This window comes from Anabas testudineus, chromosome 17, assembly GCF_900324465.2.
Source record: "Anabas testudineus chromosome 17, fAnaTes1.2, whole genome shotgun sequence".
Lineage (NCBI taxonomy): Eukaryota > Metazoa > Chordata > Actinopteri > Anabantiformes > Anabantidae > Anabas > Anabas testudineus.
Window position 1 is genome coordinate 2,998,933 of NC_046626.1, and position 23,397 is coordinate 3,022,329.

Below are 23,397 nucleotides of genomic sequence, written 5' to 3' on the forward strand. Positions count from 1 at the left end.
CTGAGTGGCTAACAATTAGATGAAAGCAAATTTTACAATAATATAAATAGTCGTGGGGATATGCTAAAGGAGAACACACAAAAAGTCAAAAAATCACAATGTGAATGCTTACAGTTGATACAGATCTGCTCTCCCTTTCATCGCATTCATTTGTCTCATTGCAGTATGACCTGATGGCAGCTGTGTCGAGATAGACAACATTGGTAATATTTTTTATTATAGGAATTTAACCTTCAAAATAAAAGCCAGGGTGGAATTCGATTTACAGCAACTGCAATTTAGGCTATCACACCTCTCTATCATTTTACACATTTTAAATTCTTGATTAATGGCTCTTTTACTTTCACTATAAGACCTCATGCACATCATCATTGTGTAACTTTTTAAATGTTATTACAGATTTTTAAAGCATTTCTGACTGTACTAGGTCTATAAACTAAATTTGGGGTGGGCTGTGCAGGCTTTGCAAGTTTTTGCAGTGAAACAAGCAACAGCCGGAGAGACAGTTTCAATTGTTATGTATTGAATTATTAGCTATTTGACTGAAATTAACCAAAATGTCCTTCATTTCTTTTGTACATGAAAGAACACTGTCGGGCACAACATTTGGCTGTTATTGTGAAAGCTGTGAGCGGATGTGAATCTTATTGCCGTTCAGCGTGACAGTGCTGCTGTCGCGTAACAGGATGCTGTCAAGCCGAGCAAACGCACCGACCTAACGGAGAGAAACCGCAGCAGCATCCTTTGTTTTCAGGAGCTGGATATTCAGGTAAAGACGGATAACTCGCTTAGCTGTTATGTTATCCTGGCCGCTTGCCAGACGTATAAGAACCGAAACATTATTGACATATTGGTATGCTGGACCTGTCTTTTTTTATTTCAAGTCATGTCGAAAATACGGCTATTGTTTAGCAACGTTATACCGTTACTGTTAAACAGAGAGCAGTTAAGGAAAATTCATTGATGCAGCAGTTGGTAAGTTAGCCAAATAAGTCAGGTTAGTGGTGATTGTGTGGCACCGTGATATTACACAGTTTGAGGTTTGACGTGTTTCAAAGCTAGCATCTAGCTCAGGAACACAGACATGCAGTGCTGAAGGCTAATCCATCCATGGCTGTGCTCATGGAGCCTGTAAGTGGGGGTTTGGGATTGCATCACCAGCGCGCGCGCGTGCGCGCGCAGGTGCAGCCGGTGCGGTGTCAGCTGCTAATTTGCAGTCGGATCTTACCAGCTAGACACAGGCGCTTATAGCTATGCAGTAACAATCGATTGTACAAGTTGCTTCGCTTGTGTTTAGTCAGGTATTCTCTTTATTATTTTAATAATTAATTAAGTTATCTGATAAGAAATAATTTCGCTTTGTTAAAGAGCAGCCGTAAATATTGCTAAAAAGTTTATTTTTTTAGACAAATCAATATTTTGCTTAAATTGCAAACAGTAATATTGTCAATGTACACTCAAAACTAAACCCATTTAGTCCATTTAGGGGCTATAATACATTCTGGAATTTGAAGTAAAGGTCTTCTAAAATGCTAATAGTAATAATGCTTAAATTATGCCTTTAGCTTTTGCAATTTAACTTTCAGAATTACAAATTTCCTACCTTACTACAGCTCAGGCATAATGTCAGCCTTTACTGTCTTCTTGAAAGATTTATAGTTGTTCTTGGCAAATATAGACTAGAAGTGTCATCAAGAGTCAGCACAGACCAGAGTTCGGCATAGGTCCAGTTTTGCTAACCTAAAAGCAAAGTTCAATACCAGGATATTGTGTGTTACATTACATTTTTATGTAATTTGCAATAGTACAGATAAATATACTGTCACAGAATAAGACCTGATTGACTGTATGGTATGTGATTCAGTTTCCACACTATCAGCCTACAGACTTTGGCACTTAAACTTATTTTCCAAAGACTGCTTACTTTAAAGAAACAATACATAATACATTTACTATGCTAAATAGTAAAATTACCACTATATCACATCAGACATCAAAGGAACATGCCAAGTTGGACTTCTATGTTCTCTGACAGTTTCACATACTGTGTACTACTCATCATCACTGTCTCTTCAGTTCACACCTGTGAAAACACTTCATTACCTCATAACAATGCCTCAGACAGTATTTTGAATTTGTCTGCTTTTTTGCCTAGAGTCAAAAGACTACAGTCTTACAGATTGTTATTTTAAATGCTGAGCCAGTGCCATGTACTTGCAATACAATGGTTGACAATGGCTAAAACTACTAGAGTAAGGGAGTACAAGACATGCAGTGTAGTTGGTTGCGCTGAGAAACACATATTGCTACTACCAAAAACACATGAAGCAAGGGGTCAATGGTTGAACTTTATTTTTGATGTAAACGTTCCAGACAGTGTGAGGAAAGTTTTCTTTTTATAATTTGTGTGAACCAGTTTTCCACCATCAGCGTCACTAACCTGTGACAGTTAGTGTGTTCACAGGCAGTCAAGTAACCAGGCTGGTTACTAAGGTGATTTTTAAGTGTCATGTAAATGGGAAACCTGGTTAACAGGTTTCTCTGCTTACTCCCAGAGAACTCTGATTACTCTGCCATATAAATGTAACTGGCTTTTAAATCGGCTTATACAAGAGCCTAGTGCATACCAAAGGCTGTGGACACTTGCTTCTTTACAACTGTCAGCTGAGAGGAGCTGCTGGATGAAAAGAGAGCCCCTAAATCCAACTAAAACTTAAACAAACACAAATAATGCAAAATGTTACATTTATCACGCCATGGAAGGTATGCTATGGCACACCTCTTTTCTGGTATTAAACCAATTTTAGTGAATTTCATTTACTGTGGTTTTGCTCAACTCTCCAATCAATTAAGGTTCCACAGCTTACATGATTGTGTGATTGCCAAAAGCAATCATACTGTGTGGGCATGTTCCTGATGAGACGACGGATGTTCTCCTGAGGGATCTCCTCCCAGACCAGGATTAGGGCATCAGTTAACTCCTGGACAGTCTGTGGTGCAACGTGGCATCTGTGGATGAAATGAGCCATGATGTCTCAGAGATGCTTGATTGAATTCAGATCTGGGGAGTGGGCAGGCCAGTCCATAGCATCAATGCATTCATCATGCTGGAACTGACAGCCACATGAGGCCAAGCACTGTCATATATCAGAAGGAACCCCGGGCCCACTGCACCAGCATATGATCTTACAAGGGGTCTGACGCTATTATCTGGGTACCTAATGGTAGTCAGGGAACTTTTGGCTAGCACATAGAGGTACCTCGCCAGATTTTAACTGGAAGATGTTGCAGGCAGCAGAATGTTCTCCACTTCTGTCACATGTGCTCAGTGTAAATCTGCTCTCAGCCATGAAGAGCACAGAGCACCAATGACGAATCTGCCAATCCTTGCCTTCTCTGGCAAATGCCAATTGGCCTGCACTGTGTTGGACTGTAAGCACAGGCCCCACTTGTGGATGTTGGGCCCTCATACCACTCTAATGGAGTCTGTTTCTGACAGTTTGAGCAGAAACATGTATCCTCCTGTTCCTCCTTGTACAAAGGAGCAGATAGCAGTCTGCTGCTGGGTTGTTGTCCTCCTATGCCCCTCTCCACGTCTCCTGGTCTACAGGCCTTATTTCTGGTATCTCCTACATGCTTTTGACACAGCAAACGTTCTTGCCACAGTGCACATTGATTCAAGATTCAGATTCAAGAAAGGGAACCACAATCAAAAAAGTTCCACACCAAACAAATACATACATATTAATACAATCTCTCTCTCTCTTTCTATATATATATATATATATGTATATACACAAGCAATTATATGAGAGAAATCGTCAGTTCCCCCAACCCTTACAGAGGGGGGAGGAAGTGTACAGGACAATGGCCACAGGTAGAAAGGATCTCCTGCAGCACTTAATGCTAATCTGTCTTTGGCTGAACATGCTTCTCTGTCCAGCCAATGCACTGTATAATGGGTGGGAGAGGTTGTCAAGGATTGAGAGGAGTTTGGACAGCATCCTCCTCTAAGCTACAACATGTAGAGCGGGGGTGTCAAACGTACGGCCACTTAAGATAAATCTGAAAGTGAAAAAATGCAATGAGACATGAACGAGAATTTCTAAAAAAATAAACTATTCCTAAATTGTCCGCTAGAGGGCGCTATGGTATTCTAGACACCACAGCGCCACCGAGTAGCTGAAAGACGTTGAAAGAAGTCTTTCTCAAAAAGGAGAAAAGTGGACACCGAGTGTAGAGTTTTTCAAGAAAAATGTACCGCTTCCTATTTTTTCACAGAGGTGAACGGGAAACCTGTGTGCTTGGTGTATATGCAACATGTGTAGTGGGTTCCAGCAATATAATATTCGGCACCACTATGAGACTCGCATGGTGAAAAATATGACAGCCTGCAAGTACAACTGAGAAGAGAGAAGATAAATGAATTGCTGGTGGGTCTGAAGAAACAGCTGTCTGTTTTCACTCGGAGCAGAGAAGTTAGTGATGCAGCAGTAAAAGCTACATAATTGCTAACGAAATAGCATTAGCATCAAAGCTGTATTATAAAGGTGAGTTCATCAAAAAATTCATGCTGAAGGCTGCAGAACTCGTATGTCCCGAGAAGCGACAAGCTTTTGCCAACATCAGCCTGACAAGGAATACTATTGCAGAGAGAAATTCGGAACTATCTGCAGATTTGGACAGCCAACTGAAACATAACACTAAGTCATTTCTAGCATTTACTATTGCAATTGATGAGAGCACTGACATTACAGGCGTTGCTAAACTGGTTATATTTATTTGTGGGGTTGATGAGACATTGGCCGTCACAGAGGAGTTCCTTGGGTTGGTGCCTATGATGGACACCACAGAAGATGAGGACATTTTCAGCTCTCTCTGACTGGTTGCATGTTGTCAGCTTGGGTACAGATGGTGCGCTATCAATGATTGGGGAAAAAAAGCAGGAGTTATGACAAAATTCAGAGAGAAAGTACAAGCTGCGAATGGAGGAAATGCTTTTTGGACATTTCACTGTATTTTGCACCATGAGGCATTTTGTTCCAAGAAAATGGATCATGTCATGGAGGTGGTTGTCCAAACTGTTAATTTTATGCAAGCCAGAGGTCTTAATCATCGCCAGTTTGACTGCCTTCTCAGTGACAATAGCAGTAGTAGAAGTAAGATGGTTAAACCGAGATGCTGTGCTCAAGCGTTTCTTTGAGCTACGAGCAGAAATTGGAAAGTTTATGGAGACAAAAGAAAAACCAGTGATGGAATTGCAATCTCCGGAATGGCTGCAGGATCTTGCATTTATGGTGGATATTACAGAGCACCTCAATATTTTGAACAAAATGTTGCAAGGCCGTAAAAAGTTCACGCAGTATTATGACAGCATACGTGCATTGAAGTTGAAGCTGACTTTGTGGAAGACACAGCTGGCATGTGGTGACCCTGTTCATTTCCCCCTGTCTAAGAGATGTACGTGCAACTGTCGTTAATGCTGACATGAAACGGTACAAGATTTCAGGATTGCTGTGGGAGTTTGAGAAACGGTTTCAGGTCTTTGGTGAACTTGAGACAGAATTCGCAGTTTTTCGCTAACCCTTCACAATCAAAGCTAATGATGTGCGTGTCGACATCCAACTAGAAATAATTGATTTGCAATGTGATACAAATTTGAAGAACAAATTTGCCTCAGTGGACTTGGACACATATTTTCAGTATCTCCTGCCAGGGTAAAAGTTTGAGCATTTTTGGGACTACCTACTTTTGTGAACAGGTTCTCTCAGTAATAAACATTAATAAAACAAAGCTGCGCTCAAGGCTCACACACCAACTTGTAAATGACATTCTGAAACTGGCATGACATGATGCCTGACATTGATGCACTTGTGCAGGCTAAAAGATGCCAAGTTTCAGGAGCAAAAACAAAGTAGTCTAAACTAGACTAATTATTGTAAAATACTGCATCAGAAACTTTTTGCACTCAAAACATACAGTTCTGTTAAAATTAATCCTTGCTGTAATAATAGTTAGAAATTTTGCAATTTAATGTTAGTCACCAGCTTCACTACAAAATAGTTTGGTCATAAATTTTATGTATAGATTTTTTTGTGTGTGTTTCATGTATAAATCTTATAGGCCAGGTGATTACTTTCTTTTGTATACATTTAAAATGGCCACCACTTAGGTTTGTAAGATGTGGGGAGTCAATTAAGTTTTGAGAATTATTGCACATGTGAAAAATAGAGTAAAACTAATTCCTATATCTTGCTAAGTTGATTTAATCTTCAAGTGCAATAGGCTACCATATTTTTCAGATCTAAATACCTGTGAGTTTGGTGTTTTGTGTCTTTTGCACAATCACTGTGATCAGTTTTAATGCACACTTGTAAATGATAAACTGAAGCAAATTGCATGTTTTTCTTGAGAAATTGGACTTGCTTCATAACATGTTTTGTAAAAGGATAGTTCATTAAATAAAAAAAATATCCTAATGTAATTAAAGATGGCACTGGCTCCATGGTGATGGAGCAGCTGCTGCGCTCAGGTCTTTCATATGGCTGAAAATATGACTCCAAAGTTAAAAATGGAGATGATCTGAGAGGGTATAACTTAATTTCAAAACTACTTACTTATCTACACAAAAATAATAAAAATAATAAAATTAAATACAGAAAAGACATCACAAGGAGGAGAACAACTGTAATCAGCTGCAGCATGGCTCGCACCTGCCCACTACTACACTACTGTGCCATCCTGGATGAGCTGCACTACCTGAGCAACATCTGTAGGTTGCAGACAGTGCCTCTTACTACCTCTAGTGGTAAGGACACTGGCAAAGTGCAAAAGTGACCAAAAATCAGCCAGAAAGGATGAGGACAGGGAAATAACTTGGACTTACACTGGAATGATTATATCTTCCCTTTTTGAGCAGTGTATTATTCTGCACTAACTTTTGACCGCTAATAACTTCTAAACACTAACAGCTGTGGACAGTTAGTACAGTTTTTCCAAAACTGTAAGTGGTCTTGGGGTCTTGGGAAATTCAATGGTGTGGCTCCTTAATACAGTTTACCAGGCAAACTTAAATTTGCATATTATTGTAGAATAGTACTTTATCTACGCCTGTAGGGTTTTATGCATATTGGCCACTAGGGGGCGCTATATGAGGGCTTATGTTTTCATCTTTATCTTTAACTCAAATACTGTAATGTTTACAGGTGTGAAATTTCCTACACTTCTACCATCTGCTGGCATGCTTAACATTCTAAAATATTACATTGCCACCATGTGGCTAGTTATGGAAATGCAAATGTTGAACTTATGGTGAAGTTTAGGTAATATAAACAACTCACTGTCAGTAACTGCAAACCACACTGAAGCCTAATACCATACTCCCACCTGCTGGAGAGTTTGGAAAAACTACAAAAACTATCATGCTTACATTTTCCAGTAATATCAGCTACAAGGAGCTGTGACAGCTTGCTTTTAACAATCACACGCACTTTCTTTAGGAAATGCACATTCTAGTTATTATGACTTTTCTGGACCTTAGTCTAGAGATCAGGGAATCTAGCCACAGGGGTTGCAAGCCAGTGACTTCTGTGCCGGTCCCAAGCCTGGATAAATAGAGAGGGTTGCGTCAGGATTCATGCGAATCATCCATAAGACTTTCTACCTGTGGAGGTGTGGAAGTGCTTAGGAGAGACAGCAGTGGAGTTTCTAACCAGTTTATTCAATAGGATTCTAGAGAGTGAGAATATGCCTGAGGAATGGAGGAGAAGCGTTCCGGTTCCGATCTTTAAGAACAAGGGTGACACGCAGAACTGCAGCAACTATAGAGGAATAAAGTTGATGAGCCACACAATGAAGCTGTGGGAAATAGTAGTGGAAGCCAGGCTTAGGAAGAAGGTGGAGATTTGTGAGCAGCAGTATGGTTTCATGGCCCCGTAAGAGCATCACTGATGCCATTTTTGCTTTGAGAATGTTGATGGAAAAGTACAGAGATGGTCAGAAGGAGCTGCATTGTGTCTTTGTGGATTTAGAGAAGGCGTATGACAGGGTGCCGAGGGAGGAGCTGTGGTACTGTATGAGGTCGTCGGGAGTAGCAGAGAAGTACGTCAGAGTAGTTCAGGACATGTATGAGAGAAGTATGACGGTGGTGAGATGTAGGTCAGACAGAGGAATTCAAGGTGGAGATGGGACTACACCAAGGATCAGCTTTGAGTCCCTTCTTGTTTGCTATGCTGATGGACAGGCTGACAGATGAGGTCAGACAGAAATCTCCCTGGACAATGATATTTGCGGGTGACATTGTGATTTGCAGTGAGAGTAGAGAGCAGGTAGAGGAACAGCTGGAGAGGTGGAGGTTTGCTCTGGAAAGAAGAGGCATGAAAGTAAGTCGTAGTAAGACAGAATACATGTGTCTAAATGAGAGGGATCAAGGTAGAAGCGTTAGGTTACAGGGGGCTGAGGTGAAGAAGGTGCAGGAGTTTAAGTACTTGGGGTCAACAGTTCAGTGTGGTTGGGGAGTGTGGAAAAGAGGTGAAGAGGCAATTGCAGGCAGGTTGGAGTGGGTCGAGGAAAGTGTCAGGAGTGTTGTGTGACAGAAGAGTGTCAGGAAGACTCAAAGGAAAGGTGTACAAGACAGTGGTGAGACCAGCTCTGCTCTATGGGTTAGAGGCTCACGTTGCCTGCATTGGCAAGAAAGTCAGATAGGCCAGACTGCGATGGTTTGGACATGTGCAGAAGAGGGATAGTGAATATATTTGTAGAAGGATGTTGGAGATGGAGCTGCCAGGCAGGAGGGCAAGAAGACGGCCAAAGTCGGCTGGTGTGAAGGTAGAAGATGCCCATGATAGACTTAGGTGGAAAAGGATGATTAGCTGTGGCAACCCCTGATGGGAAAAGCCGAAAGAGAAGAAGTAGTCTAGAGATTGGGCGCTCTGCTGCCACTTTCGTGAGGTTGAGAATTGCTTTACATGAAAGGCTCATCTTGGCTGATCTTGGCTTTGTGTTCAGGTGCAGCTTTGCCATTACCAAATTGAGTGGTGAACTGAACATTGCTCTTTGCCATGCTGTGAACAAAATGTATATGGTGGGGCTATTGCTGATTCCCAGGGGTAAATTGTTTTGGCTTGTTACAATTGGCCTCAATTCAGACAGAAAGAAAAGAAACCACAACTAGAAAAGATTCACACCAAACAAAAACAAAATACCATCAATACAGAAATGAAAATTATGAAAATATGTTAATAATATTAGTCCAGTGGAATAACAACAAATATGACATAAATAATGGTTCATCATCATCATTGCTAGTTTCCCACCTCCTTACAGAGGGGGGAAGAGTTGTAGAGTATGATTGCCACAGACAGTAAGGATCTCTTGTGGCGCTGTTGGAGCACTTGATGTTGATGATCAGTCTCTGGCTGAATGTGCTCCTCTGTCCAGCTACCCACTACTGTGTAGTGGGTGGTAGGAATTGTCCATGATTGAGAGGAGTTTGGACAGCATCCTTCCATTTCCTTTTTTAGCATGTGCGGACAATCATGCACAGCATTGATTTACCTATTGCATCGCGTGCACGTGAATGAATGATCTTAAGTAATATTCTAATTTTCAGAGATACTGAATTTGGGTTTTTCATTAGTTGTCAGTTCTAATCATCAAAATTAAAAGAAATAAACCCTTGAACTATGTGAGTCTATGTGTAATGCATGGATATACTATACAAGTTTCACTTTTTGAACAGAATTAGTGAAATAAATCAACTTTTTGATGATATTTTAATTATATGAACAGCACCTGTATATGTTTTCATGTTTTTATTGAACATAACATGTAAACATTAACGTTGCAGAGTGGAAAAATTATGTGAACCTTTGGACTTTATAACTGGTTGACCCTTCTTTGGCAGAAATAACCTCAAACCTAATGATTCCTGTAGTTGCAGATCAGACCTGCACAACGATCTGGAATAATTTTGGACCATTCCTCTTCACAAAACTGTTTCAGTGTAGCAACATTCTTGGGATGTCTGGTGTGAATGGCTCTCTTAAGGTCATGCCACAGTGTTTCAATCGGGTTGAGGTCAGGACTCTGACTGGACCACTCCAGATGGCGTATTTTGTTCTCTTGAAGCCATTCTTATGTTGAATTACGTGTATGCTTTGGGTTGTTGTCCTGTTGCATCACCCATCCTCTGTAGAGCTTCAGTTGGTGGACAGTTGGCCTTACGTTTTCCTTCAAAATGTCTTGATAAACTCTGGAATTAATTTTTCCATCCATGACAACAATCCGTCCAGGCCCTGAGTGCTGTGACTTTTTTTCTCTACACATAGTGTTGTGTGTTTTTTCCAAACAACTCAATTTTGGTTTCATCTGTCCACAGAATATTTTGCCAGTAGTGCTGTGGAACATCCAGGTTCTCTATTGCAAACTTCAAACTTGATGCAATATTTTTTTTTGACAGCAATGGCTTCCTACGTGGTGTGCTCCCATGTACTCCATTCTTGTTTGATGATTTCCTTATTGTAGATGTGTCAACAAAAATGTTGAAAAAAAGCATCTGCCAGAGATTTCTGTAAGTCTTTAGCTGACACTCTAGGATTCTTCTTTACCTCATTCAGCATTCTGCTCTGTGCTCTTGCAGTCATCTTTACAGGACAACCACACCTAGGGAGTGTAGCAACAGTGCTGAACTTCCTCTATTTGCAGACAGTCTGTCTTACCGTGGACACATGAACATCAAGGCTTTTGGAGATACTTTTGTAACCCTTTCCAGCTTCATGCAAGTCAACAATTCTTGATTGAGCTCTTTTCTGCGAGGCATGGTTCACATCAGGCAGTGCTTCTTGAAACCACTAAGCCTAAACTGGTGTGTGTTTTTAAAGGGCAGGACAGCTTTCAACAACACATCCTATATCATCACACTTATTGGACTCAAGGTTGGCTCACTCCTGGGTCCAATTAGCTCTTGGAGAAGTCATTAGGCTAGGGGTACATACTTTTTCCACCCTGCACTGTGAATGTTTACATGTTGTGTTCAATAAAAACATGAAAAGATATAATGTTTGTGTACTATTATTTTCAGCAGACTGTGTTTTTCTATTGTTGTGAGTTAGATGAAGGCCGGAGCACATTTTATGACCAATTCATGTAGAAAACCATGAAATTCTAAAAGGTTTACAAAGTTTTTCTTGCCACTGTATCTGTGGCACTCCTGGATTAACCTTTGTGTTGCATCTGATCTAGTTAGCAGTACTAATTGGACTGCAGTTTCAAGTTTCTATTTTAGATTCCAACATCTAAGTAGAAAAATACATTTTGTAGACCACATAATTGTCATCTCTAACTTCAGTTCAAATGCATCAATTGCATTTAACACGGTAATTACAACACTAAATAGCAATTTGGAGTTTTTATAAACTAATTTTAAATTTAGTTTATTTATTTATGAATTGATTTTATTTTATTGAGCACAACATGATCATTTATGAAAACTGGTGAGTGATGAGAAGCTGGAGGAGAAACGCTACTTGGATGGCTACTTTGGGCAGTTATGGAGCAGAAAGGAATTTCTGAAGTTCAAGTTGGTGTAAGACTGGGGCCTGATTAATTATAATAATACACGATTGGCAATGCCACCAAATAACTGATCACCCTTTTCTTCTGCCTTCATCCAACTACTTGTAAATAGTAATGGGGCTCTGAGTCTCTCCGATTTCCCAGTGCAGAGTTATGCCTGATCACTTAAACATGTTACTTAAACAAAGCTGATTTGAACGGTAATCATTAACATACAAGGCACTGGTCCACACGTCCACACTGAACCCCCATGTCAGCTTGATACATCACAGCCAAGTGGCCTATTGGCGCAGTGAAGCCTAGAAGAGACGGTGTAAAAGGGGCTTGTGTCACATAAGTTAACACAATTACTTGCACTCTTTCTTCTTCTGTGTATGTCTGCATCAACACTGAAATAACGCTCAATATTTAAAAAACAGGAAGCTGTGCCACCATCAAATCAGAAACAAATATCAAAGAAGAAATATGAATCATTGCAAGTTGATGATGATCTGAAGTATGCGATGATCTGAAAGGTGGGCAGATGAACAAAAAAAGCTGTCCTTGGCTAGTAGTGTGATTAAGGCAGGAGGGTAAGTCTGTAAGAAGTGACCTGTGGCTCTGTGGTAAACTCATTAGCTCATTCAGACAGCTTAGCTCTTATGCTTCTTACCTGGACCAGGGCTTCCTCGTCAGTCATTTCTTTCTTATTTCCCTTGAAATTAGGGCATGTTCATCTTGGAATGCTAAAGATTGTTATTTGAATTCAGTTTTTCTTTTTTTTTTTTCTTTATTTTGTGACAACTATCTATGAATCTCTACATTTGTGCATATTTTTGAGACAAGACGGGCTTATTGTTGCCATGGGCAACAATGTGTACTGTGATTGCATGCTTCCTCATTCGTCAGGTTATCAAATGCTTGATAACTGTATGGAATTCCAGGAACTGTTCTTGTGGTAAGTCTGTCTGATTAAATGTGGCATGTAGAAGCAAGCTGGTCTTTGGTTGAATATGGACTTTCACAAACAAAAAAAAAAATGTTCCAGATTACTGGACAAACCATAAAGTAAAAATGCAGCTCTGTATCGTTCTCCCCCTAAGTAAATAGCTATAACGTGTTGTTTGTGGGTATATGTAACATTACTGTGTGCAACAGAGAAAGTGAGTAGGTGGAGTTTGGACAGAGCTGCTTTTTTAAAATGTATTTATTTATTTTTTTAATATTTTAAAGGAGGGACCGTCACCCTACATCTCGTTTCAGTTTTGCCCTGGCACTGCTCACACAATGAGCCTGAAGCATTGCAAAGCCGGACCATGAATGATTTTGATTTTGAATGGCTTTGAGTGGAGAAGCGAAGCGGATAAACAGTAGGAGAGGAGCAGAAATTCTCACTGCATTCTAGTGCATGATATGAACCATCTTGCTTGTAAATGTGAGCGACACAGACTGATCGGCCTGTTGATTGAGGTGAGATACAGTAAATAACACAGTGTGTGAGTTTAGAAAACTTGTGAATCTGCTTAGAGCATTTTACATACTGAATAAACTAGCATCCACAAAACAACTGGAAGCTGGTTGATACACCCTCCTTTACACATGGTGAAACATGGTGCACCTGAGAGCAACACTCAGTGATTGAGAGCAGAAGTATTTCATAGAGTGGCACAAATATGGAAATATTGTTGTCAATATTCTTATATAGTTCCTTTTTTGTTTGTTTTGTTTTACATTACATATTTACAATATGTACAATATACAATTTAGTATAACTTTGTCTGATTGTGTGTGTATACAGATGCAACAGCTTACAGCTTGCATACAGACTTACAGCTCCCTCTCAATCACTGAGTCAAGGATTTTATCATGAAGAGCAAACAAAAGCAGAGCAAACTGAAAGTTCAAATTAAACTCATCAAATGAACAAAATCAGGAGGCTTTGTTTAACATGTAAATAAATAGCTTTAACCAAACACGACAGATGTGTAAAAATTGGCTCAAAAATGTTAAAATTAATGCAGTTCATTGATGTGATCATATGTTATTGTGCTCAACCCATTACTCAAAATCTATCTGACATACTGCACACCAAGGACAAAATCTTCTTTCAGACTCTGGGTTAGACCTACTGCTGGTGGTGGTTGTGCAGGTGGATTTGGAAAGTTCATAAAAGTAACTGCTTTGTCGCAAAGTTTATTCCAACAAAGCAGTTGTTACTGGGCTGAACAGTTCTTACTGAAGCACTTCTTTCCTTTAATGTTACTACATTGGTGATTTTATCATCAAAATAAAATGCACAGAATTACTGTTAATTTTAAAATACATTTTAACCAATAATTTCATGCTGCATATTCAAATTTAAGATTGCTGTGGTGAAAGGACTGATGTTATCACATGTAACTACTCAGTACCTGTACATAGACACCTGAGCATGTTTCTTAAAAAGAATTAACTATTAGATTTTTGCAGGGATAACCCTGACAGGTGACAAACAACTGGAGCTGAGCAAGTTTTTGAATACTTGAATGGAACTAGTCATCCTGAAACTAAACAGTTTAGATTCAAGATTCAAAAAACTATATTAATCTTAGAGGGAATTTGTTTTCCCTTGTTACAGTTGTTCTCAACACAGAGAGAAAGAAAGGAAACCACAACCAGAAAAGATCCACACCAACACGAAATACACAATAACATCAATATAGAAAACTCAATATATATATAGAATAGGTGAGATGAATGAAAATGGGTCAATATTATATAGTAGAATGACAGCAATTAGAGAGAAATTGTCAGTTCCCCCACCCCTTACAGAAGGGGGAGGAATTGTAAAGATTGATGGCCACAGGTAAAAAGGACCTTCTGTGGCGCTCTGTGGAGCACTTAATTTTAATCAGTCTTTGGCTGATTATGCTCCTCTGTCTAGCCAACACACTGTGTAGTGGGTGGGTGGGATTGTCCAGGGGTGAGAGGAGTTTTGACAGCATTCTCCTCTCAGCTACAATATTTAGAGGGTCCAGCTCCACCCTTAGAACACAGCCGACCACAGCATAGAAGATGACACTGGCCACCTCAGAATCATAAAACATCCGCAGCATGGTGTTGCAGACATTGAAGGAACTGAGTCTCCTTAGAAAGTACATCTGGCTCTGAATCCTTTTGTACAGTGCTGCTGAATATTTGTACTCGGATATAACCTCCACCTCATATCCCTGTATAAAGAGAGGGATGACCGGAGTTCCAGATTTCCCGAAGTCTATCACCAACTCCTTTGTTTTATTGATGTTCAGTTGAGGATGATTGAGTCCACACCAGTCCACAAAACCTTTACGCTTTTAATTGTGATAGGCTGCCTCTGAACCAAATGTGTGTATTGTGGGAGGAGATGTACCAGGTTAGTAAGGTAGTCCGTGATTCACAGAAAGAATGTGATCCGACTTTCCCAGAGGGGGGAGGGCGGTGGAGCTGTACGCTTCATTAACATTACCATACATCTGGTCCAGTGTCCTCTCCCACCTGGTGGGACAGCTCACAAACTGGGTAAATGTAGGAAGTGTCTTGGTAAGGGTGGCGTGATTAAAGGCTCCAGAGATCATAAAGAGGGCGTCAGGGTGTCTGGTTTGCAGACTGGCGGTGACCGTCTATATGACGTCACACGCAGCAGCGTCATTAGCTGATGAGGAATTCCAAGCAGCGGTCAATATGGAGTGAGAAAACTCTCTGGGCAAATAATATTGATTGAGTCCCACAGGCAGCAGTTCAATGTCAGTGCTATGGACACACTCCTTCACAGTTACTTGGCCAAGATGGGACCACCTTTTGTTAATGAATACGGCAAGCCCCCTCCTCATGCCTCCTGTCCCAGCGCATGGTGCTAGAACCCTCTATATTAACGCTGGAGTCTGGAATACCATCATGCAGCCATGTCTCTGTAAAACACATCAGACTGCACTCTGCAAAGATTTTCTCCATTCTCATCAGAGCTATCAGTTCATCAATCTTATTGTCCAGTGATCTCACATTTCCCATAATCAGAGACTAGAGATGCAGCTTAAATCTTCTCACCTTTTCTCTGTACATCGCTCTTCTCCTCCCTTTATTTCCTCCTTGTGGTTTTCTGCCTCCCCTGCATCCCCTCATTGTTCTTTCAGGGATCAGCATGAGAAAAGATCGACAGTGTCAAAACAGTCCTTCACAGCTTCCTGTATATGTGACTGTGGACACGGATCAGAGTACCCATGCTGATCCTGGTCCATCATAGTATTAAAACCACCAAATGATGTGTTGAACTAGGCTATGGGTATGAATTGGGTTGCGTGAGTATGTATTCCATTTAGGGAAAAGCGCAGTCTGGTACCGAACTTTGAAGGTGTAGGTTTGCAAAACTGGACCCGTGCAGGACTCTAAGTGCACACAGAATGTCTGCATTATAATCACACAGTAGGTAACCGCATTTCATAATATTTGATGCTGCAAGTTTGGACTGTGTTTTTACCTGGGGAGTAATTAATGGTACAATAATAACTGTATGGGGTGGTGACATCATTGAATTTTAATTATGATAAGCGTGCCTAAACAAGCCAAAATGACTCAACAGTGTGCTCTATCTACAGTACATTATGTAAAGCTACAGGTCATGCACTGGTTTATGTGTTTAAATTTGTGTTTAAACATGTTTTTGTGAACAAAGTACCACCTCCTGTGGTGCCCAGGAATTGCATGAATAGGGGCTTAAGTGGAGGTGGCTACTTTGGAATGTATGCCACTCCGAACAGGGAAAAGGAGAAGGGGGCAGCTGAAAGGTAGCTGGGACTGACAAAAAACTGTCTGTACACCAGCTGAAAGCAGCAATTTCTGAGCTGCTATGTGTAGATGCCACTATGAAGAGTTTAATAGCAGAAGCAAAGAAGTTGTCTTCTGCATTTTGAGGTAAATAGTTGTATTATTAGACAGATAGTTGTAGATAGTTATAATTTTTATTTTTATTTGTCATAAAAACTTCATTTAACATGTTGGTGGTTTTCACATCACTTTTCTTTTTTTTATTACGATTTTAGATTTTTTTTTCTCCTTTTTTGGTTCAGTGTTTCATACAGTATGTCAAAATGAAACTGAATAACTGTAAAATCACATCAATAATGTCGTCTTTATCTCTCCTCTCTGTCGTCTGTATCTCTCTCCTCTCTGTCGTCTGTATCTCTCCTCTCTGTCGTCTGTATCTCTCCTCTCTGTTGTCTGTATCTCTCTCCTCTCTGTCGTCTGTATCTCTCCTCTCTATCGTCTGTATTTCTCCCTCTGTCGTCTGTAACTCTCCTCTCTGTCGTCTGTATCTCTCCTCTCTGTCGTCTGTATCTCTCCTCTCTATCGTCTGTATTTCTCCCTCTGTCGTCTGTATCTCTCCTCTCTGTCGTCTGTATTTCTCCCTCTGTCGTCTGTATCTCTCCTCTCTGTCGTCTGTATCTCTCCTCTCTGTTGTCTGTATCTCTCCCTCTCTCCTCTCTGTCGTTTGTATCTCTCCTCTCTGTCGTCTGTAACTCCTCTCTGTCGTCTGTATCTCTCCTCTCTCCTCTCTGTCGTCTGTATCTCTCCTCTCTGTCGTCTGTATCTCTCCTCTCTGTCGTCTGTATCTCTCCTCTCTGTTGTCTGTATCTCTCCCTCTCTCCTCTCTGTCGTTTGTATCTCTCCTCTCTGTCGTCTGTATCTCTCCTCTCTGTCGTCTGTATCTCTCCTCTCTCCTCTCTGTCGTCTGTATCTCTCCTCTCTCCTCTCTGCCGTCTGTATCTCTCTCCTCTCTGTCGTCTGTATCTCTCTCCTCTCTCTCTCTCAGTTGTCATCGTCTTTGTTTATTAATTCCTTTCAAACCTCGAACTTTCTCTCATCTACTGTTGAGTCGGTAAATTTACCGCCTGTGATCCACAGAATCGATGTGCTAAATTGAAGTCACGTGGGATGGCTAAACTCGCATTCAATTGGCCAATGCGTTCTCGCGACCACTAAATAACTACCATAAAGATCACAATAGCTGCGCCGATTTAAATTAAGGTGTCCCGCTAGATTTGGAATCAAAACGTTTGGTTTGGTCTGAAGCTCCGGGTCAGCTGCTGGGTCCGGATCCGGACCGTGGCCCGCCTGTTAGTGACCGCTGATGTAGGTGATTTGTGAACTAGCATTGAGATCTAGTACCTGCACCTATGACTTCCTCAGACAGCATAAAGAAAAGGCACATAACTACATGATACATTACATAATTACTTACAGTGTCTATACAATTTCTAAGGGATAATACAGTACATACAGCTTATTAAGGGTTTAGTTGAAACTTGGCTGTGTAAATCATATTTGGCCCTGTGCCCTTACAGATCCTGTCAGTGGAGCTCTGGGTTTACGCTGTTTTGTCCTTCAGTAAATTAAAGGTCAGAGGATTAATTTTATGCCTCCAGAGTCCCAGGATGTTTACTTCAACTTCATGATATTACCTCGTCCAAGTCAGTTTTGCCAATTTAATACTGGAAAAAAAATGTTTTCATTGATTCTTTTTTTTTCATTGACAGCTGTGACGCCCACTGACAACCTGCATCATCTGGAAGAGAAGGGGGACGTGTCCACATCAACAGCCAATAGCAAAGGTTGAAACATTGAGACAGACTGTGTCTGAAACTGCACTAAACAATAGGATTGCTGGTAACATCTTTTTTTTATATTATTTTAAAAGATTTCTAAATAATATGTTGTGTAGCTGCACATAGACCATGGCACTACTTATGGGCTTTCAGTGTCATGTCCAAGGACACTTGCCCACAAACAAACCCCCACTGCTGAGAAAATGCACACTCTGGAGGTGGATTTCTAAGCGGCAGATAATGCATAAATAACTTCACAGAGTGGGCGGCCATCTGCCTCAACCGGTTAGGGAACAACAAAAAAACAACAATAACCAGGAAAAACACTGGACAGGTTAATAGGGCCAATAACGGCTTTCTGGAAATATACAGCTTCAAAGCAGAGGACACCTGCAGAAAAGTACAGAGAGGAGGAAGCACAACTACGAGAGACACAAAGTTAATGACATGCAACAGTGACATTTGAATGGATAGATGAAAGGAGAGGAGCTTGATAGCTAAAGGCTCTAGACCTGCACTGCACAGCAGTGTTCTGCTGGGAAAATATGGAACTATGAGGTCTTTAAGGGTGCTTTCACACCTTAATTTGTTTGCTTTGGTCTGAATCAGTTGATGATTATAAACTTGTAGCAATTTCTGTCTTTCTCCAATTTCTCGGTTTTACACAGAAAAATCCAAGCATACCAGCGTCACTCCAAACTAGTAAATACAGGAAGAAGGTGAGGTGTTGTGGAATACTTTATGTTTGTGTGAGAGTAGGGAGATGATTTCACTATGAATGTTAACACGGATTGATCTTCTCGTTGGTTATTGTTTTTTACGTTACTTTGCCTGCATAGTCATCAGACTTGGTGTCACTTGGTGACACTTCACCTCCTCACGTCTCTACGATTGTCCTTGATTAATCGGACAGCATATTTTGGTGGACAAAGCCCTTAAATCACAAGATTCCTAGTGTTTGGTCCTGCTTTGGTTTGATACGCGTTCTCACCAGGGGGAGCGCACCATTTTGGGGTCTTGGTGCGGTTGTTTTGGTGCGCTTGAGTGCGATTACGGTGCTTATACCAGACAAAACAAACCGCACCAAGAAAGAAAATGAACTTGAGTACGATTTAATCGAACTAAATCCTGTAGGTGTGAAAGCATCAGGATATGATGTAGCTTGATCATTAATCATCATGCTTTGATGAATGATCATGCTTTATTGGTAAAGAGAAGTATTTCAAATTCTATTCTGGATTTTACAAGTAGCCTGTTGGAGAGAAGCTAATGAAGGAGAAATGTGATCTCTTGCTAATTCCAGTTAGAACCATGGCTGCAGCATTTGGATTAACTGGAGGCAGGATGCTCCCAATTTTAGTAATTTTAGTAATATTCCTCAGGTGAGGTGGAAGAAGGCTGTTGTGTTTCTTGAGTTAACCTTTTTTCTTTGTTCTTTATATATATATATATATATATATATATATATATATATATATATATATATATATAAAGAACAAAGAAAAAAGGGTAACTCAAAGGTTAACGCTAGGCTAGTTGAAAAGACAGCCCAGTATATATATACTGGGCTGTCTTTTCAACTAGCCTAGCATTTTAGCATGCTCCGCAAATAATTGCAATGAAACACACTCTTCTCTGGGGGTCGTGGTGATGCATTCTTCTGTGTCCTTTTACTCCATTTCTTTAAAACTTTCTGAATTTCATCTGTCAAAATTATCCAAGCACCCTTACTGGAAACAAGCTTTTCTTCTCAGACCACATGGCTCACTTTAAATATTTAGTATGTCTGTCACAATATATGTGTATGGGTGTTCAAATGCAATATACTGTGACAAAAAATGAATACATTTAGATAGCAGCAGAAGCAGTAGCCAACAGCTGAAAACAAGAACAATTCATTAGACTATTCTGAAGTGGCCTTCCATGAGTCCTGATATAAATCATATACAGCATATGTGGAGAGAGCTAAAACATGCAGTCTGTAGCAGAAACCCCTAAAACCCTAAACAGCTGGCACAGCTCATGAGGAGTGGGCCAAAATACCTGTTGACGGGTGCAGAAATTGCTTGCTCGCAGTGAGTGCCTCAAAAGGTTGTGCAACAAACATTAAGTTAAGGGTGTCATCATTTTTGTCCAGGCCAGTTTCATTCGTTTATTTAAAAAGAACTAAAAAGCAATGTCATTGCCAATAATTTCGTCCAGGGCTGTATAATTGGATAAACTCCCAGTCAATATTAGGCTTCTTGTGTCAATCTTTGGCTTCAGCCACCCTAAAAGCCTGCAGTACGTAACCTTGTAGCAAAGATAGATTTATCTGTTTTAATATGGGCATGGTGACTTAAGGTAAAACACCTTTGAGCAGGTCAGGATAGGGTCTAAGACAGGGGTGTCAAACTCATTTTAGTTCAGGGGCCGCATACAGCCTAATTTGATTTCAAGTGGGCCAGATGATTAATATCAAAGCACAGCTCAGCATCATAGGTCATCATAGCTATAAAGAACAATAAATTCATGTTTTTCCCTTTGTTTTAGAGGAAAGAGGTACAATAACATTAGGATATTTTTTTATTTAATGAACTATCCTTTCATAAAACATGTTTTGAAGAAAGTCTGATTTCTCAAGAAATATGTGCAATTTGCTTCAGTTTATAATTTACATGTGTGCATTACAACTGATTACAGTGATTGTACAAAAGGCACAAAACTCACAGGTATTTAGATCTGAAAAATATTGTAGCCTATTGCATTTGAAGATTAAATCAACTTATCAAGATATAGGAATTATTTTTACTCTATTTTTCACATGTGCAATAATTCTCAAAACTTAATTGACTCCCCACATTTTACAAACCTAAGTGGTGGCCATTTTAAATGTATACAAAAGAAAGTAATCACCTATAAGTCTATAAGAATTATACATGAAACACACATAAAAATGCATACATAAATATTATGACCAAACTATTTTGTAGTGAAGCTGGTGACTAACATTAAATTGCACAATTTCTAACTATTTTTACAGCAAGGATTCATTTTATAGATCTGTATGTTTTGATTGCAAAAAGTTTCTGATGCAGCATTTTACAATAATTAGTCTAGTTTAGACTACTTTGTTTTTGCTCCTGAAACTTGGCATCTTTTAGCCTGCACAAGTGTATCAATGTCAGGCGTCATGTCCTGAGTAACAGCCAGTTTCCAAATGTCATTTACAAGTTGGTGTGTGAGCCTTGAGCGCAGCTTTGTTTTATTAATGTTTATCACTGAGAGAACCTGTTCACAAAAGTAGGTAGTCCCAAAAATGCTCAAAATTTTACCCTGGCAGGAGATACTGATAAAAATGTATCCAAGTCCACTGAGGCAAATTTGTTCTTCAAATTTGTATCACATTGCAAATCAATTATTTCTAGTTGGATGTCGACACACACATCATTAGCTTTGATTGTGAAGGGTGAGCGAAAAACTGCGAATTCTGTCTCAAGTTCACCAAAGACCTGAAACCGTTTCTCAAACTCCCACAGCAATCCTGAAATCTTGTACCGTTTCATGTCAGCATTAACGACAGTTGCACGTACATCTCTTAGACAGGGGGAAATGAACAGGGTCACCACATGCCAGCTGTGTCTTCCACAAAGTCAGCTTCAACTTCAATGCATGTATGCTGTCATAATACTGCGTGAACTTTTTACGGCCTTGCAACATTTTGTTCAAAATATTGAGGTGCTCTGTAATATCCACCATTAGCTAACCTCTTCTGATGAACTACCATCTTTTTCAGAGGGGCAGCAGTATGGACTGTTGTTCACAGTGGGGCTCCAGTATGATGATGTTGACTCGTACTAGAGTTAAGATGGCTATGCTAAAAGTCAGTATAGTAAATTCAAATGTTATTAAAAATGGCCAGATAAAAGAGTATTTTGGGGAAAAACAAATGATCAATTTCAAAACTGTGTCTTAAAACAAGTTCAAGGATGTGATTAAAACTATGAGTGGGGCTATTTACATCTACATGAATATTAAACTCACCCACTATACTGACTTTATCTATACTAAGAACTACTGTAAATCAGGTAGAAAATGATGAACAGGGAATTCAGTTAAGGGACAGGAGTAAGGAACAGAAAGTACACAATAACAAACAGAACTGATTTTTGACATTTCTAGATTTTGAAGAATGAGGCTCTTAAGCAATGTTTCTTAGCCAAAATCTCGCCTAAACTGGACTCATGATATGTCCGTTCCAGCTCTGGGTCCAGAAAGGATAGAGTCTCAGTCTGGATCCAGCAGCTCTTTGGATGGAGCTACCAATATAAAGTTAAAAGTTCACTTAGTGAGGAGACCCATCATTACACTGAAAAATAACATATATCTACAAACACAGCAAAATCGTAAAGTGTGGCAATATCAGCTTACATTGCTAAAAAGAAGGAAAGCACTGGTGAGTTCAAAAACAATGAAAAGGCCACAGGGCTTAGTTCTTGATTTTTTTTCAATGATACCACATCCCCTAGCTTGCATTATTCAATCACATGGCTTTTCCTGTCATTCCTGTGCTGACAACACACAGCTCCTATCTTTTCAAACGGATGACTCCAATGTCTCGCAGATTTACCCATTTCAACATCAAAAGATCACACCCTACCTTTTGGACAATACAACACCACTCATTGTGCAGACTTTACTCATACGCTATATTGCCAAAAGTATTCGCTCACCCATCCATATAATCAGAATTAGGTGTTCCAATAATTTCCATGGCCACAGGTGTATAAAATAAAGCACCTAGGCATGCAGAATCTTTTTACAAACATTTGTGAAAGAATAGGTTGCTTTCAGGAGCTCAGTGAATTCCAGTGCGGAACTGTGATCGGAATGCCACCTGTGCAACAAATCCAGTCTCGAAATTTCCTCGCTTCAAAATATTCCACAATCAACTGTCAGCTGTATTATAAGAACGTGGAAGCGTTTGGGAATGACAGCAACTCAGCCACAAAGTTGTAGGCCACGTAAACTGACGGAGGGGTGTCACTGGATGCTGAGGCACTTAGTGTGAAGAGGTCGCCAACATTCTTCAGAATCAATCGCTACAGACCTCCAAACTTCATGTGGCCTTCAGATTAGCTCAAGAACAGTGTGCAGAGAGCTTCATGGAATGGGTTTCTATGGCCGAGCAGCTGCATCCAAGCCCATACATCACCAAGTGCAATGCAAAGAGGCAGTGGTTACAACA

General features: G+C 40.1%; 1 protein-coding gene across 1 annotated transcript in view; it reads left to right on the plus strand.

The window, feature by feature from the left end:
- The first annotated feature begins 633 nt into the window (after positions 1 to 633).
- The window catches only part of fam110b (family with sequence similarity 110 member B), a 47,995-nt gene continuing 25,231 nt past the window's right edge, over positions 634 to 23,397 (plus strand). The window contains exons 1-2 of the mRNA XM_026375491.1: positions 634 to 769; positions 18,102 to 18,231. The gene's annotated coding sequence lies outside the window, so the exon portion shown is untranslated. The remainder of the gene's footprint in view (positions 770 to 18,101; positions 18,232 to 23,397) is intronic.